Source organism: Callithrix jacchus, chromosome 2 (assembly GCF_049354715.1).
Source record: "Callithrix jacchus isolate 240 chromosome 2, calJac240_pri, whole genome shotgun sequence".
Taxonomy (NCBI): domain Eukaryota; kingdom Metazoa; phylum Chordata; class Mammalia; order Primates; family Cebidae; genus Callithrix; species Callithrix jacchus.
In genome coordinates this window covers 191,955,807-191,973,073 of record NC_133503.1, presented here as the reverse complement: position 1 = coordinate 191,973,073, position 17,267 = coordinate 191,955,807, and the positions used below count along the sequence as shown (strand labels likewise).

Here is a 17,267-nt window from a genome sequence, read left to right as displayed (position 1 = left end):
CAAAAATTGTATGATCGTCATGATAGATGCAGAAAAAGCATTTGACAAAATCCACTATCCCTTTATGATTAAAGCCCTCAGCAAAATCGTCCTAGAAGGGACATATCTTAAGGTAATAAAAGCCATCTATTACAAACCCACAGACATTACACTGAATGAAGATAAACGGGAAGTATTCTTCCTGAAAACTAGAACAAGGCAAGGATGCCCTCTTTCACCACTTCTATTCAACAAAGTACTGGAAATCGTAGCTGGAACAATCAGACAAGAGAAAGAAATACAGATCATCCAAATCAGTAAAGAGGAAATCAAAGTGTCACTGTTTGCCAATGACATGATCCTATACCTAGAAAACTCTAAAGACTCATCCAAAAAGCTCCTAGAATAAATGAATTCAGCAAAGTTATAGGATATAATATTAATGTACAGAAATCAGTAGCTCTGCTATACACCAACATTAATCAAGCCGAGAATCAAATCAAGAACTCAACCATTTTTACAACAGCTGTAAAGAAAATGAAATACTTAGAAATATACCTAACCAAGGATGTGAAAGACCTCTCAAGGAAAACTACAAAACACTGCTGAAAGAAATCACAGATGACACAAACAAATGAAAACACATCCCATGCTCATGGATGGGTAGAATCATTGCCAAAAGCAATCTATGGATTCAGTGCAATTCCCATCAAAATTCTACCATAATTCTTCACATCATCACTGTTAGGAAAAAACAATCTCAAATTTTTTATGGAACTCCCCCCAAAAAAGAGCCCACATAGCCAAAGCAAGACTAAGCAAAAATAACAAATCCTGGAGGCCTCACTTTACCCAACTTCAAACTATACTATAAGACCACTGTCACCAAAACAGCATGCTACTGGTATAAAAATAGGCCTATACGCCACTGGAACAGAATAGAGAACCCAGAAATAAGTTCAAATACTTACAGCCAACAGATCTTCAACAAAGCAAACAAAAACATTAAGTGGGAAAGGACACCTTATTCAACAAATGGTTCTGGGATAACTGGCAAGGCACATGTAGAAGAATGAAACTGGATCCTCATCTCTCACCTTATACAAAAATCAACTCAAACTGATCAAAGATTTAAATCCGAGAACTGAAACTATAAAAATTCATGAAGATAACATTGGAAAAACCCTTGTATATACTGGCTTAGGCAAAGACTTCATGACCAAGAACCTGAAAGCAAATGCAACCAAACAAAGATAAATAGATGTAACAATTAAAATAAAAAGCTTCACAGAAAAGAAATAACAGCAGAGAAAACAGACAACCCACAGAGTGGGAGAAAATCTTAGAATTCTATACTTCCAACAAAGAACTAATATCCAGAATCTACAAGGAACTCAAACAAATCAGTGAGAAAAAAATAAAAAATCTCATCAAAAAGTGGACCAAGGGATGAATAGACAATTCTCAAAAGAAGATATATAAATGGCTAACAAACATATGAAGACATACTCAACATCACTAACGATCAGAAAAAAAAAAAAAAAACAAATCTGAACCACAATGCAATACCACTTTTCTCCTGCAAGAATGGTCATAATAAAAAAATAATCGATGTTGGCAGGGAAGTAGTAAAAAAGGAACACTTTTACACTGCTGGTGGGAATGTAAACTAGTACAATCACTATGGATAACAGTGTGGAGATTCCTTAAAGAACTAAAAATTGATCCACCATTTGATCCAGCAATCCTACTCCTGGGTATCTACCCAGAGGAAAAGAAGTCATTACGTGTAAAAGGTGCATGCACATACATGTTTATAGCAGCACAATTCACAATTGAAAGGATATGGAACCCGCCCAAATCCTCATCAGTCAACAAGTAGATAATGTGGTGCGTATATATACCATGAAATACTACTCAGCCGTAATAGAGAGTGAAATAATGGCATGTGCAACAACCTGGATAGAATTGGAGACCATTATTCTAATTGAAGTAACTCAGGAATGGAAAACCAAACATTGTATGTTCTCACTCATTAGTGGGAACAAAGCTATGAGGAAGCAAAGGCATAAGAATGATACAATGAACTTTGGAAGCTTGGAGAAAAGGGTAGGAGGGGAGTGAGGGATAAAAGACTACACATTGGGTACAGTGTACACTGCTCAGCTGATGAGTGACCAAAATCTCAGAAATTTCCACTAAAGAACTTATTTATGTAACCAAACACCACTTGTTCCCCCCAAAAAAACCATTAAAATAAAATAATTAATTAATTAATTTTAAAAAACTACAATGAGATGCCATTTCACCCTAGTAAAATTGCCTTATATCCAAAAGACAGGCAATAACAAATGCTGGTGAGAATGAGGAGAAAAGGTAACTTGCACACTGTTTATGGGAGTGGAAATTAGTATAACCACTATAGAGAACAGTTTGGAGGTTCCTCAAAAAACTAAAAATTGAGATACCATATGATCCAGCAACCCCACAGCTGCATATACACCCAGATGAAAGGAAATCAGTATATTGAAGTGATATCTGCACTCCTATGTTTCTTGCAGCATTGTTTACAATAGCTAAAATTTGGAAACAACCCAAGTGTTAATCAACAGATGAATGCATAAAGAAAACGAGGTACATATACACAATGGAGAACTATTCAGCCATAAAAAAGAATGAGATTCCATCATTTGCAACATGAGTGGAACTGCAATCATTAAGTAACATAAGACAGGCTCAGAAAGACAAACATCACATGTTGTCACTTATTTGTAGGGTCTACAAATCAAAACAATTTAAATAGTGGACATAGAAGAAGGATGCTTCCCAGAGGCTGGGAAGGGTTGTGCAGGGCTGGTGGGGAGATGGGGATAACTGGGTACAAAAGCAATAGTTAGAAAGAATGAATAAGACCTGCTATTTGATAGCACAATAGGGTGACTATAGTTAATAACACTGTACATATTAAAATAACTTAAAGAGTGTAATTTATCTGTAACTCAAAGGACAAATGTTTGAGCAGGTGGATACCCCATTCTCCATCTTGTGCTTATTTCACATGCATGCCTGTGTACTACATTGCATGTCTCATGTACTCCATAAATACATCTACCTACTATGTATCCACAAAAAAATTAAAAATTAAAAGAAACAGTTTAAAAAATTAGGATTATATTTTACACACAAGCATCACATTTTCATGTTATAACATCTTTCATCACTGTGTACATTAAGTTAATTGAATACCTGCTGGTTGGAAACAATTATAACACTCCTTACAAGGACTGTTTTCGAAACTATAATTGTACAAGACAGTTTTGATAAAATTATTATTGAAAGATAAAACAATACTGCTAATGTGTTATTAAAAGTTGATATTGAATCAACTCTTTTTTTGTTATTCTCTTGCCTGCATTTCTTTTCTTCAGTGTTCAGCACCAGAGCAGACAAGATCCAGTGCAGGCTAACAACAGGGCCTCGGGGCTGCACAAAGCCAACTGTGGGGAAAGATTTAAACAGCTATTTTCAGACCATGAACCTATGGCTGCAAAGTAACAATAAAAGGTTTTCTGTACCTCAGACCCTCCAAACTTTGTTCTCTGTTCAAGAAAAAAAATGGAAAAAAGAATAAATATCGTAATAACCAAAATTCAGAACACTAACACCAAATCCTGATAGTACAAAACAACAGAAACTCTCATTCATTGTTGGTGAGATTGCAAAACAGTGAAGACATTTTGGAAGACAGTTTGGTGCTTTCTTACACTAATAAAACTGAATATATTTTTGTGATATGATTCACCAATAACCACCCTTGTTATTTACCTAAAGGAGTTGAAAATTTATATGTCCACAAAAAAACCTGAAAATAAACATTTATGGCAGCTTTGCTCATAGTTGTCAAAATTTGAAGCAACCAAGATGTCCTTCAATAGGTAAATAGATAAATAAGCCATGATATATCCAGACAATGGGATATTATTCCACACTAAAAAGAAATGAGCTAACAAGCCATTGAAATACATGAAGGGACTTGAATGCATATAAGTAAGTGAAAATAACCAATCTGAAAAAGTCTACTTTCTGTATGATTTCAGCTACAGTCACGCATCACTTAATGATGGGAATATTTTATTACTCCATTCTTTTTCTGCTAATAAAGACATACCTGAGACAGGATAATTTATGAAGGAAAGAGGTTTCTTTTTTCTCACAGTTCACAGTTCAGCATATCTGGGGAGGCCTCAGGAAACTTACAATCATGACAGAAGGGGAAGGAAACACATCCTTCTTCAGATGGCAGCAGCAAGAAGTAGACTGAGTCAAAGCGGAAAAGCCCCTTATTAAACCATCAGATCTCATGGGAACTCACTCACAATCATGAGAACAGCAAGCAGGTAACTGCCTCCATGATTCAATTATCTCCCATCAGGTCCCTCCCACCATACATGGGGATTATGGGAATTACAATTCAAGATGAGATTTGGATGGGAACACGGCCAAACCATATTACATATATTCTGAGAAATATGTTATTTGGAAATTTCCTATTTGTGCAAACATGATGCAGCCAACTACATATGATGCAGCCTACTACACACCTAGGCTATATATATGTGTATTTGTCCAAATCCAAAGAATATACAACACCAAGAGTGGACCCTAAGTAAACTATAAACTTTGGGTGATAATGAATTATTATTATGATTAATAATATTTTACACCCAGGCTGAAACGTAATGACTAGATCTCAGCTCACTGCAACCTCTGCCTCCTGAGTTCAAGCAATTCTCATGCCTCAGTTTCCCAAATAGTTGGGACTCCAGGCACACGCCACCACACCCAGGTATTTTTTGTATTTTAAGTAGAGATGGGGTTTCACCATTATTTCCCAAACTGCTTGAACTCCTGGCCTCCAGTGATTTGCCTACCTCAGGATCCCAAAGTGCTGCAATTATAGGCATGAGCCACCACACCCAGCAGATGATGATTTTTTTTTTTTTTTTTGAGACTTGGTCTCATTCTGTCGTCCAGGCTGGAGTACAGTGGTGCAATCTCCACTCCCTGCAACCTCCACCTCCCAGGTTCAAGTAATTGTCTCACCTCAACCTTCCAAGTAGTTGGTATTACAGGCATGCACCACCATGCCTGGCTAATTTTTGTATTTTTAGTAGAGATGAGGTTTCACCATGTTGGCCAAGCTGGTCCTGAGATTCTGACCTCAGGTGATCCACCTGTCCTAGCCTCCCAAAGTGCTGATATTACAGGCATGAGCCACCATGATCAGCTGATAATGAATTCTTAATGCAGGTTTATCAATTGGAACAAGTGTACCACCGTTGTAAAGGATGTTGATACAGTGGGAGCTTATGCATGCCAGAGTGAGGTGGGCAGAAGATATAAAGAAAATCTCTGTCCTTTCTACCCAATATTGCTGTTAATCTAAGATTGCTTTACAAAATAAAGCTTACTAAAAATAAATAAATAAAACGTGTGTGTTGGGTGGGGTTGCCACATTGCAAGGAGAAGCTCCTAGGTTTTCTAGAAAATTCCACTTTTCTCCAGTTCCTGATGGGTACTATACCTGCAGGTTGCTAAAGCAATGCTCCTTGGATGACTGCCCAGAAGCTGTGCAGACTCTTTGGTCTCTCATAAAATTAATATATTGCTGCTACTTCTAAGGTTGCAGCACAGGAAACTTCACCTGTCTTAGGTGGTCATAGAAGAGGAAACCAGAGAAGTCCTAGAAACTCTCTATCCTTGGCTAAATTAAGAGCCTCATTCTCCTACATTGTTTTATCAAATATTTTTTAATCAGTGTTAGGTAGTGCTCTAAGTGCTAAGAATACAACTGATGGAAAGAGTGAAAGTCCCTAATCTCAAGAAGTTACATTAAGGCCAAGACAGAGGAGGAAACTAAAAATAAAAAAGTCAAAATGATATGATGATATATGTTGCTACATGACATGAACTAATGAATGGTAATATTAGATAGATTATGGTCTCAATGGCGGAGAAAGTGGGAAACAGGAAGAGGATAAAATATTTGAACTGAGATCTAAATAAATAGGAACCAGACGTGCAAAAAAAAGAGCAGCCTAGGTGAAGTAAAAACAGTGCCCAGGGCTTCTGAGGGTCAGGAGTCAGGGCGTGGGGGAAGCTTGGTGAGGTTGTCCTGTGTGCTAAGGGGTTTGGCTTTCTTGCTAAGTACAATGGGAAACTATGGAAGGGCTTTGGTGATGGAGTTTCATGGTCTGATTTAAGGTTGCAAATGTTTACTATGATCACTCTGACTTCTCTGTGGAGAAATAATGTAAAGAGGCAGGTAAACAACAAAGAAGTACAGAGGAGAAATGATGATGTGAATCAGGCAGTGGATGGAGTTTGCAAGTAGGGCAAAATCTGACTGCTCGCAGTCCTTAATAGTTATGACCAGGGAAGTCTCAAGGCGGTAGAAGATACTCTTCCTTCACTCTATGTCAGATGCTTGAATTTTTCTAATGGGTTCTTTCTTTATCCCTCAAAGTTTTCAGAAGCTTCAGTTACCAAGGAGCAACACATCTTGCTTTTAATAAATTCTTGAAAACAATTTATTGAAATTTATTTTTTCTCTGCCTCAAGCCTGAACTGGCCTAAAAATCAGCTCTCTTCCCTTTCCTTGTGAGGAGTGAGGTTCCTCTTTGTCCCTGTCTCTCCTCTGTGCTATTTCTGCATTCACTCCCTCTTTGTCCCTTCCTAGAAAATGTTTGTGTAGCCACAGAGTACACTGTTGAAATATTAAGCTACAGATTTAGAGGGTGTAGCTTTGAACATCAGCTTTCTCCCAACGGTAGTCACGTGAACCTGGGAATCATATTTCACCTCTTTGAAATGCCAAAGAAAAATTGCACCAGGCAAGTTAAATAGGCTTGACTGTTGCAATGAGGGTCAAGATTATTGTGCAGAGAGAGATGAACTCAATCCTGCTAAAATAAAAGGTGGGAGAGTTCTTAAGGTCTGAGATGAGCAAGTGGAGAAGTAGCAAAGGACATTAGTGGAGAAGTTGCTCAGTGTGATTAAGCCAGCTGTGTCTGCTAACTGGCACTTATTAAAGTTAGGTTCCTACCATCCCTCCTAGATGAGAAAGCAAGAAAGCTTTTTTATTTTTTTGAGATGGAGTCTCGCTCTGTCACCCAGACTGGAGTGCAGTAGCATGATCTCAGCACTGCAAACTCCTCCTCCCGGATTCAAGCGATCTCTTGCCTCAGCCTCCGCAGTAGCTGAGATTACAGCTATCCTCCACCATACCCAACTAATTTTTGTATTTTTAGTAAAGACAGGATTTCACCATATTAGCCAGGCTAGTGTGGAACTCTTGACCTCAGGTGATCCTCCAGCCTCAGTCTTCCGAAGTGCATGCCCGGCTCACCCTATCTTTCTGATGATTAGATCCCAAATCCTTCAGAAAAACATTTTCTGAGTAGTCAAACTGACAAGAGGCTGGGAGAAGATTTACATCTCAAGAGAGCAGAAAAAAAATTTACAACTGCAAGTTTTCAAAAGCAAATGCTCTAACAAAAAGAAAGGCAGGGGCCAATAGTCAGGTAGAAAGCTGAAGGGACATTAAGACTGTCTTTTTCAAAGCTTCTGTACCATAGCCTCTAAACATGACCTCATCACATTGTTGACAATGTTAAATAAAATGAGACATAGAAAGCTCTTAGGAAACACACACAAAAAGTTGTCTTAAAAAAAAATCCCATATCTAGATTAATGAGTATGTGTGATAAGGATAGCTTCAATATTGGAATCTTGATTTATAAAAAAAAAAAAATTTCCCTTTGGCCAAATATTTTCATTTGGCCAAAAAAAAATTATCTGTAGCATTGCCTACGCAATGGATTATGTATCTTTTTTCCTAATGTTTTGTATTTCGTTCTGTATTTGGAGACCACATGCATCTCTAAATATAACAAGGCATCTTGATGATCTAGCAAGATAGAGCATCACATAATTTAATGAATGAGCTATTGTAGACCGAATGAAGGTACATATCGAAGACCTGAAAAACAATAATCATTCGAAGGGAAGATGCGAGGAGTTTGAAGGAAGATAAATATGGAAAGGATGGGACAGAATAAGGAAGAGATTAAGATGATAGACGAAAACTAAGGTCAGGTTTAGTTTAGCAGAGTCAGGTATAAATTGGAGACAGTCACTCACTGGCTATACCCTCCGGAGGTTACTGAGAGAACTTCCAAAAGCTCTAGAGAGAAACTGTCAGGTAGTTAAGCATGCGTAAAGTGAATGCCTTGCTGCTTATGTAGATATGTATGATCACAGATTTCTCACATTAGCTATGGGAGAGCAAGTAGCCAATTATGTACTAGGATTAGCATAGATCAAAAGGAGAAATACGGTGTCAAGGGGGTTTCTTAAGTTGGTTTACCACCACTTACCAAAAGTTAGTCTTTGGGTTGGGGGTTTCTTCACTATATTCCCTTCCACATTCGCTAGAAAGATGTTACAGGACGGGGATCCTGATCCAAACCCCAAGAGAGGGTTCTTGGGTCTCACACAAGAAAGAATTCAGGATGATGCCATAAAGTTAAAGCAAATTTATTAGGAAGTTAAAGAATTAAAAATGGCTACTCCAAAAAACAGCCTTGAGGAGGGCTGTTGGTTGCCCATTTTTATGGTTATTGCTTGATGATATCCTAAACAAGGGGTGGATTATTCATGCCTCCCCTTTTTAGACCATATAGAGTAACTTCCTGACATTGCCATGGCATCTGTAAACTGCCATGTTGCTGGTGGGAGTGTAGCAGTGAGGACGACAGGGGTCACTCTCATGCCTATCTTGATTCTGTTGGGTTTTGGCAAGTTTTGTCAAGTTTTGGCTGGCTGCTTTACTGCACCGTTTTATCAACAAGGTCTTTATGACCTGTGTCTTGTGCCAACCTCCGATCTCATCCTGTGACTTAGAGTGCCTTAACCATCTGAGTATGCAGCCCAGTAGGTCTCGGCCTCATTTTACCCAACTCCTATTCAGGATGGAGTTGCTCTGGTTTCACACACCTCCTATAGAATCCCACTTTTCAGTGAAATGTTTTATGGATCCTATCCTCTATAAAACGGCCAGTGTGCTTGATTTTGTCGCTTTCAAAATGGTTGGAGCTATCTTGGAAACAGATACAAAGATAAGGAAATTGTGCCTAAAGAAAACGGGACATGATATTATTAGTATTACCCGCAGCTGGTGTTTCGTGATAGTGAAGCGTCACCTGTAAGCTCTTCCTCTGTATTCTAACCTGCTGGATCTCTAAACACACCTCTGAGCTCCCATCATTTTTATATATAATTAAATTTTCAATACAAATTTAAGAAAGAAATAGATATACATTCTGTGTTCACCACCTTTCAATCATGGATTTCTAGCAATATTTTCTGTATATTGGATTTAAAGAGAATTGCACTTCCCTCTCAAGTTCATGCATGTTGAGAACATTAGGAAGGCCACTATGAGAGGCGAACCACAGTGAGATATCAAACAAAAATCTATAGATGTATATTCCATGAAATTTTAGTAAGGATCACATTGAGAGATTTTCAACCCTCTGAAAGACGAATGACTCATTTTTGTGCCTGACCAAATTCTGAAAAGTAGGTCATATTCTGACAAGCCTCTTAGGGAGAGTTGATAAATTTGCATTTAATGGTCACATTAAGTACAATCTTATTCATTGCTATATATCATATACTAAACTGAAGTAAGTACATGTCTTAATTTGTCCCAACCTGCTTAGCTTGAGTCTTTCTATCTGGTCATAGATTTTGAAACCTATGGAAGGCAGAATTTTAAGATGATCCCTTGACCTTCAGCCCCTAGTGTTACTCCTATGATTAGGACTATATTATTTTATATGATTAAAAAAAGATTATCTTAGTGAACATTATTTAACCACATGAGCCCTTTTAAAACAGAGATTTCTCTGTCTGGGGGAAGAAGAGGAATTCATAGATATTGGAAGCAGAAGAATTCTTCTAGACATGCTTTTAGCCTTAAAGATGGAGGGAATCCATGTGCAAGGACCAGTGAGTAATCCCTAGAATCTGGGAGCAACTTCTGACCTGATTACCAGCAAGGAAACAGAGACCACAACCCTGTATCTGCAAGGAAATACATTCTGCCAACAATATGAATAAGCTTGGAGAACGTTTTTATTTCCCCCAGAGCTTCCAAATTAGAGTTCGGCACATCTAAATTCTTAATGCTACCCTTGTGGGACCCTAAATAAGAACCCATCTGAGGAACGCTGGACTTCTGACCTATAGAACTCTGAGACAATAAATGTCTGCCTTTTTAAGATGCTAAGTTTGTAGCAATTTGCTGCTCATAAAAACAAAGCACAGAACTGGAAGCCTAAAACAGTGCCTTCCAATGATATAGATGATATTCATGAAATAATCTTTGATATTTATTTAAAAATAAATATTTGCTTTTTTTGTTAAAGAGGAAACTTCTAGTTAGGGTTTTAAACAGTTTTTATTCTGTTCTTATACTGTTTGCCTCACATTTTTTCTGTTATGCTGTCAACATTTTTTCTTTTCTTTCTTTGTAGCAAAATCCTATGTGTTAGTGAACATCTTAGAAAAAAGAAAAAACTTAATGAACAATGAGGATAGAATTTCCAGCAATACCAATGTGCTTCTCCTCATCTCCTCTTTATTTTTGTCATTCTTTGTCTCTAAGACTTGCTAGAGAAGTTTGTGAAAAATAAAGTTGTTTGGTTTCCATTTCAACCAATCAGGTGACAGTTCAACCACATAGAGCAGGTGTGAGGCCATGTTGCATGGAGGTAAATTTTATGGCTTTCTGAGTAGATCTGTCTGGTTTGCAATCCTGAAAGTTATTTTAAAATGTATAATATTCCTTGCCATCCAAGTGCAAGTATGTTTCATACTCACATGTAACCACAAGCTTTAGCAGTTCTGAAAACAGCAACATACTTCTATGTTGAAAGTTAGATTACTCTTATTCTAAGCAACCTTATATTGCATACATCTAGGATTTTAACCCAGATTTCTCTAGATCTTTCCATCTCACTCAAAGAAAAAGCCAAAAACTCCTCCTAATAATGGCCTGTGAGATCTCTGATGTGTTCCTCCCACAACTTCTCTGGTCACAACCACTCCTACATTCCCCTTTGGTTTTCTCATTCCAGCCTTGTTGGCCCTCTTAAGTTCACACAGCATGCCCTTGCATCCAGGTATTTGCATGATTAATTTCTCTTCCCTTAGTATCTTCCCCAAGACAGCCACATGCCACACTCCACTTCCTTCAGATTTTCACTAAAATGTTTCCACTTCAATGAGACCTCCCATAGCCCTTTTCCCCCAAATGACACTTCTTATCCCCATGTTGCAGTCGTACTCCACAGAGTCAGGATTTTTCCTCATCCAAAATTTGGTTCCAATGTTGAGACCAATGATGCCAAACACACGTGAAAAAAGCATAAGAAGGGTTATTTCTCACATAATGAGGCTTTTTTGAATGAGCAATGCTGATTTGCTGAGCACTCAAAAAATAGCTTGTGATAACAGAGAGAGGAGACTGTCTTGGAGTTTTATTATGGTGGTTAGGGAGTAGGGCTCAACTGAGCATTCATGCATGCAGGCATGGACAAAAGTTTGTATGGTTTTCACTCTCTGCCAGTGTCAAAAAATGGAAAGCTTGGGTTTTCTTATCAGCTTTCTCAGATGTAGGCCAGAGACGGAGAAGGGTGAGGAGGGCTTAAAAGCTGTCAGCAATCAAACCTCAAAAATGAAGTCAGGGGCTTGATTACACACTTTTCCATACTTTTCTTTGTTTTTCTTTTATCCTCATCCAACACACTGTTTACACATATGTCTTATTTTATTGTCCATTCTAGATAAAATGTAAATTCAGTTCACATAGGTAAGGATATTTTCCTTTTTGGTCCACACTGTGTTATACCCAGTTCCTAGAAGAGTACTTGGCACAGAGCAAGAAATCAATCAATATTTGCTATATGAATCAATTAATATTTGTTTCTTCTGCATAAGTATTCTGCACTTGACAATTAAATATTTAAAAGGGTGAATGCAGTGCAATGAAATTTCTGACAAAGCATATCAGAATGAATCATCTAAATTAATAAACTACTATAAAAATTGTATTTATCCTAACCACTTGATGTCAGCTGACATACAACAAAATCTTTAGAAAAAAAAGTACATCAAAATATATTATCATTAAAGATAAATTTGCATGTGAACTATTTTTAAAAACTCCATAAGCCCTATTATTTATACATTTTAATTTAATATTATGTCTTATCTCCAAATAAATGGGGCAGTCAATTTGAAATTTTCTGTTGTCTCTTGGATGCTCCCACTCCACGAAACTTAAGCAAAGCAGAAATTATTTGGCCAGTAGTAATGAGCTGACATTCTTGCCCTAATATATTCTAGGCCATTAAATATTTCAGAACAGTAATGTGCACAACAGCATTTTGGTTGATTCTTTTTAATTATTTTCATCCAATCTTAAAAAAAAATCCACAACAATAAATAAGACAAAGGAAAAGTAGCAATTACATCTTTAAAAATTCACCTAGGAATAATTTAAATTCCATGGGAATGTTCCTTTGATATTCAATCTACTATCGGTTAAAATCCTAGATATATGCCATTAGCCTTTAAGTTGTAGATTTTTGTCAATAGATGCAAATGTCTCTGGCAGAAAAGAAAAACCTGTCAGGCGATGGTTTTGTTGTCCTATAGGATATTAACCTGTAAAAGAAAATAACATAAAATGGCCTATGGAATAATAATGTTATTCTAATACTCTTTTTCTATTTAAAATGCATATATATATAAATATAGATATATCCAGTTCCTCAAATGCTTTTTGAATCAGATTTACAGTCCTGTCTAATTTACAAATAAAATAATTTTTGACATATACACATTCTCTATCTCAATGGCAGTTGTTTATATTTTTAACTTTTGAAAAGTATATCTTGACTCATCATATGAATGCCTAATCAACATTAAAAAAAATTTAGAAGAAAAAACAAAACAAAAACCTAACACCATTGCCACAGTTCAGAAGAAGTAATTTGAAAGCAGGTCTTTCAAAAGAGAGAGTATTTAAGATTCCAAGCCAGACATAAAATCTCAGAATGCCATCCATAAGTTCCAAAATTTAAATGCAATAGTCCATGGCTGGCTAATATCTAAGGAAAGGGGCTGAGCAGCTCAGTCATTTCTATAACCATAAAAATGTATTTTCAGTGAATTCTCAGTATTTGACAAATAATATCATTTGGCTGCCTGTGCTAGAAAGGTTTGACTTTCAAATCTTAATGCCAGTATATTATAACAATAGAGAGTTCTGATACTTCTTTCCCTTAGCAAATTTTCTGAAAGAATTTTAACCTCACAAATACATCTCATATTTCAGTCCTGGCATAGTCAAGCCAGACAAGTAATAGAGGTAGGTAATAAACTGAAGAAAGTAATAATCAGTGGTAGGTAATACTATGGGGCTGGAGCCCATCATCTCACCTATAAGTTACCTCTACTATGTATGTTATTAGATCTTCCCTTCACAGGACCAACCTCATACGGAGGATCAATCACCAACAAAACCAACTTTAAGAAAAAAAAACAGGACCTCATCACGGTCCCATATTGATTAAAATCGGCGTGTTGTCAGGGCTCCTGAATGTTTCTAAGCCTTGTCTAACATGTTGAAATGAAAGTTGGTTTTTCTCACTGAATGCAGGGGAGACTTTCCAAGTCACCTGGGAAGATGATTTGGAAGGTTCAGCAATTACAAAGCAGGCAGCCACCTGTTCCGTGTCCTCAGACATTCAGCCCTTGACCTTATCATCTCCCTTCCATTCTCACTCCAGCCTACATTTTCCTCTAAAGTGACTTTAAGCATTTAAAGGGTCTATGCTCAATTCCATAATCATAAAAATGTAGTTCTTTCTCATACTTGATTGCTAAAACACCCTTATGTATTTACTTCCCTGAGGCCTCCTATAATTATTCCCTAATCTCTTTCGTTGTCAGGTAAATCCTATGTATCATTACATGACTATCAGGATAACATTTTACATTTTTATACATATGTTTGAGTTGACTTATAATAGTTGCAGATATTTATGGACTACATGGTGATATTTCAATACATGCATACAATGTATAATGATCATATCAGGATAATTAGCAAGTCCATTGCCTAAAAATTTTATTTTGTGTGTGTGTGTGTTGAGAACATTCAATCTCCTGTCCTTTTGCTATTTGAAAATACACAATAAATTATTTGTTAATTATAGTCACTCTTCAGCATTATAGAACTCTGGAACTTATTCCTCCTACTTAGCTATAATTTTGTATCCATTAACCAGCCTCTTTCCAGTCCCTCTTTCCCTACCCTTTCCTGCCTCTAGTAACCACTATTCTATTCTCTACTTCTTTGAGACTAACTTTTTTAGCTTCCATGTATGAGTGAGAACATGCAGTAGTTACCTTTCTGTGTCTGGTTTATTTTACTTAATATAATGTCCTCCAGGCTCATCTGTGTTGCTGGGAATGACAGCATGTCATTGTTTTTATGGCTGAATAACATTCTATTGTGTATATATACAGAATTTTATTTGTTCATCTGTTGAGAGACATTTAGGTTGCTTCCATATCTGGCTATTGTGAATAGTGTCACAATAAACATGAAATTGCACATATCTCTTTGCAAAATTATTTCCTTTTTGGTAGGGAAAAGGGAAATATATACTCAGCCATGAGACTGCTAGATCATATCGTAGTCCTACTTTTAGCTCCTGAGGGTCCTCCACATTGTCTTCCATAATGATTGTACTAATGTACACTTCCACCAATAGTGTATGTGTGCTCTTTCCTTCACATCCCTGCCAGCACTTGCCTCTCTTTGTCTTTTTGATAATAGCCATTTTAATTTCCATGACATAATATATCATTGTGGTTTTGATTTGCATTTCCCCAAATCAAATGGCCCAAAATCATATGAAAAAAATTCTTCTTGGCCATTTGTACGTTTGGAGAAATATCTATTTAGATGCTTTGCACATTGTTGAATTAGATTATTTGTTTTATTGCTGTTGAGTTGTTTGAGTTGCTTATATGTTCTACGTATTAATCTCTTGCTGGATGCTAGTTTACAAATATTGTCTACCATTCTGTAAGTTGTCTCTTCATTCTGTTGACTGTCTCAGAATCTTTTAAGAAAAGATTCTGCGCAGAATCTTTTAAGATGTAATTTCATTTGTCAATTTTTGCTTTTTCTGCCTGTGCCTTTGAGCTCTTAACCACAAAAGCTATGCCTAGACCAAGACCCTGAAGTCTTTCCTCTATGTTTGCTGCTAGTAGTTTTACAGTTTCAGGTCTTATGTTTAAGTCTCTAATTCATTTTGAGTTCATTTTTTTGTATGACAACAGACGGTGATCTAATTTTATTCTTCTGCCTATGGATATCCAGTTTTCTGAGGACCATTCATTAAAGGGCTGTCCTTTCCCCAGTATATGTTCTTGGTGCCTTTGTCCAAATTCAGTTAGCTATAAATATTTGGATTTATTTTTGGGTTCTCTGTACTCTTCCATTGGTATCTTTTATGCCAGTACCAAGCTGTTTAAATACTATAGCTTTCTAGTACATTTTCTAGTACATTTTCATGTCAGGTAGTTCTTTGCTCTTTTTGCTCAAGGTTGTTGGGATATCTTAACTCCATATGAGATAGGGTAGGTAGCATTGGAATTGGAGCTTTCCATGATGTTCTGCTTCCCACCTCTTTGTAACACTGTTCAATCCGCGTGGCTCTATGTATATGTTATTTAACAGTCACCATTTCATCATTAATTAGATAGGAAAGGATATGCATGAAATATATATTTTATTCATTTTCTATTGTTCATGTATTCTAAATTTTTCTAATCAAAAAACAGTGAAGATAAAATGTTCTGAGATGTAAAATTAAAAAAGAAATGATTTGTAAGGGAACAATGCAATAATCAGTGGCTCTAAGGTTGTTAAACATTAGACTAATAATTGCAAAACATTATCATTTTCATCTGCCTCATATGCATTTTTTGCTTTATTCAACTTGATGCAATTTCCTTTTTTTCCATTTTAGGAATCAACATCCAGAGGCATAAATAAATAAACTTCAGAGTTTTAAAGTTGACTCTTTCTGTTAATTATTATCAATAAAAGACAGCATAGTCATAGTAGCATGGGTTAAAGTCTTGCAACTTCTTTAAATATTTCAATAAAATAAAAAGTACACAAAATAATGGTATCTTTATTTAATAATTGTAAAAACTCCTAACTAGTAATGAATGCATGATTTGCTCATTTACAAATTCAATGTATAATAATCTGAATTAATAGACAAATGATAATATTATGGCTGATGTTTTAATTAATAAAAATGACTTAAGTATTATTTAAAGTTATCTTTGTGTCTGAAATATTCTCAGCTTTGCAGTGAGCTAGCAGAAGAAAAGTGAGACTTACATGTCTTCTTAGTACCATTTTTAGGATTATCTTTGACATGGATTTCTTTGGCAACATCTCTCTACAAAAGACTGCCTTTGTAGGCAATTTGCTTACAAAAATATTGCATAATGCTGTACTACTGGTTTTATTTCATTAGCAAGGAACAAATTCCTCCATCTACCCAATTGAAGATCATTTCTTTTTTGCTGAGAATTCTGCAAAAATAAAATGGCTTTTTCATTGGCTCTTTTCAAAGTAATGCATCCCAAACATCCCAGGAAGAAATGCCAGCTATTCAAGCAATTCTGTCATATTTGAAAAATGAGCCTTTGCCTTAGAACCTCAAAGGGAAGGACTTGTCACCTACCTCTGCTGTTTTATCACGGTGCTTTTGTACTATTCATCTTGTTTCTTGTCAACTGCTTTTTAAAATAGACTCGTTGTAATTACCAAATGACAATTATAGTTTTAAATAAGGGTGTGGGGCACTGAAAGTCTGTTGCTGTACATGAATTGAACTTTTTCTGAAAAATTTATAGTGGTTGTGTTTTGTACAAGCAAAAGTACCCATGTAAATTTTGCCCATTAAATTTGGTTGAAGCATGATACCTTAATAAGGGAAAGTCCTTTTTCTATTTACATATTTCAAATCAAGTATGTATTGAGAATATTAATAAATAGAATAATGATCAATAACAAGCTAAAGTATTAATTTGACTTTGTGCTAATGAGAAATGTCAATCGA

General features: G+C 36.2%; 1 long non-coding RNA gene across 1 annotated transcript in view; it reads right to left on the bottom strand.

Annotated features, from left to right (window-relative positions):
• Positions 1 to 12,237: 12,237 nt before the first annotated feature.
• Positions 12,238 to 17,267, bottom strand: part of LOC118151595 (uncharacterized) — an 84,458-nt gene continuing 79,428 nt past the window's right edge. The window contains exon 5 of the long non-coding RNA XR_004739991.3: positions 12,238 to 12,774. This is a non-coding gene — a long non-coding RNA (uncharacterized LOC118151595). The remainder of the gene's footprint in view (positions 12,775 to 17,267) is intronic.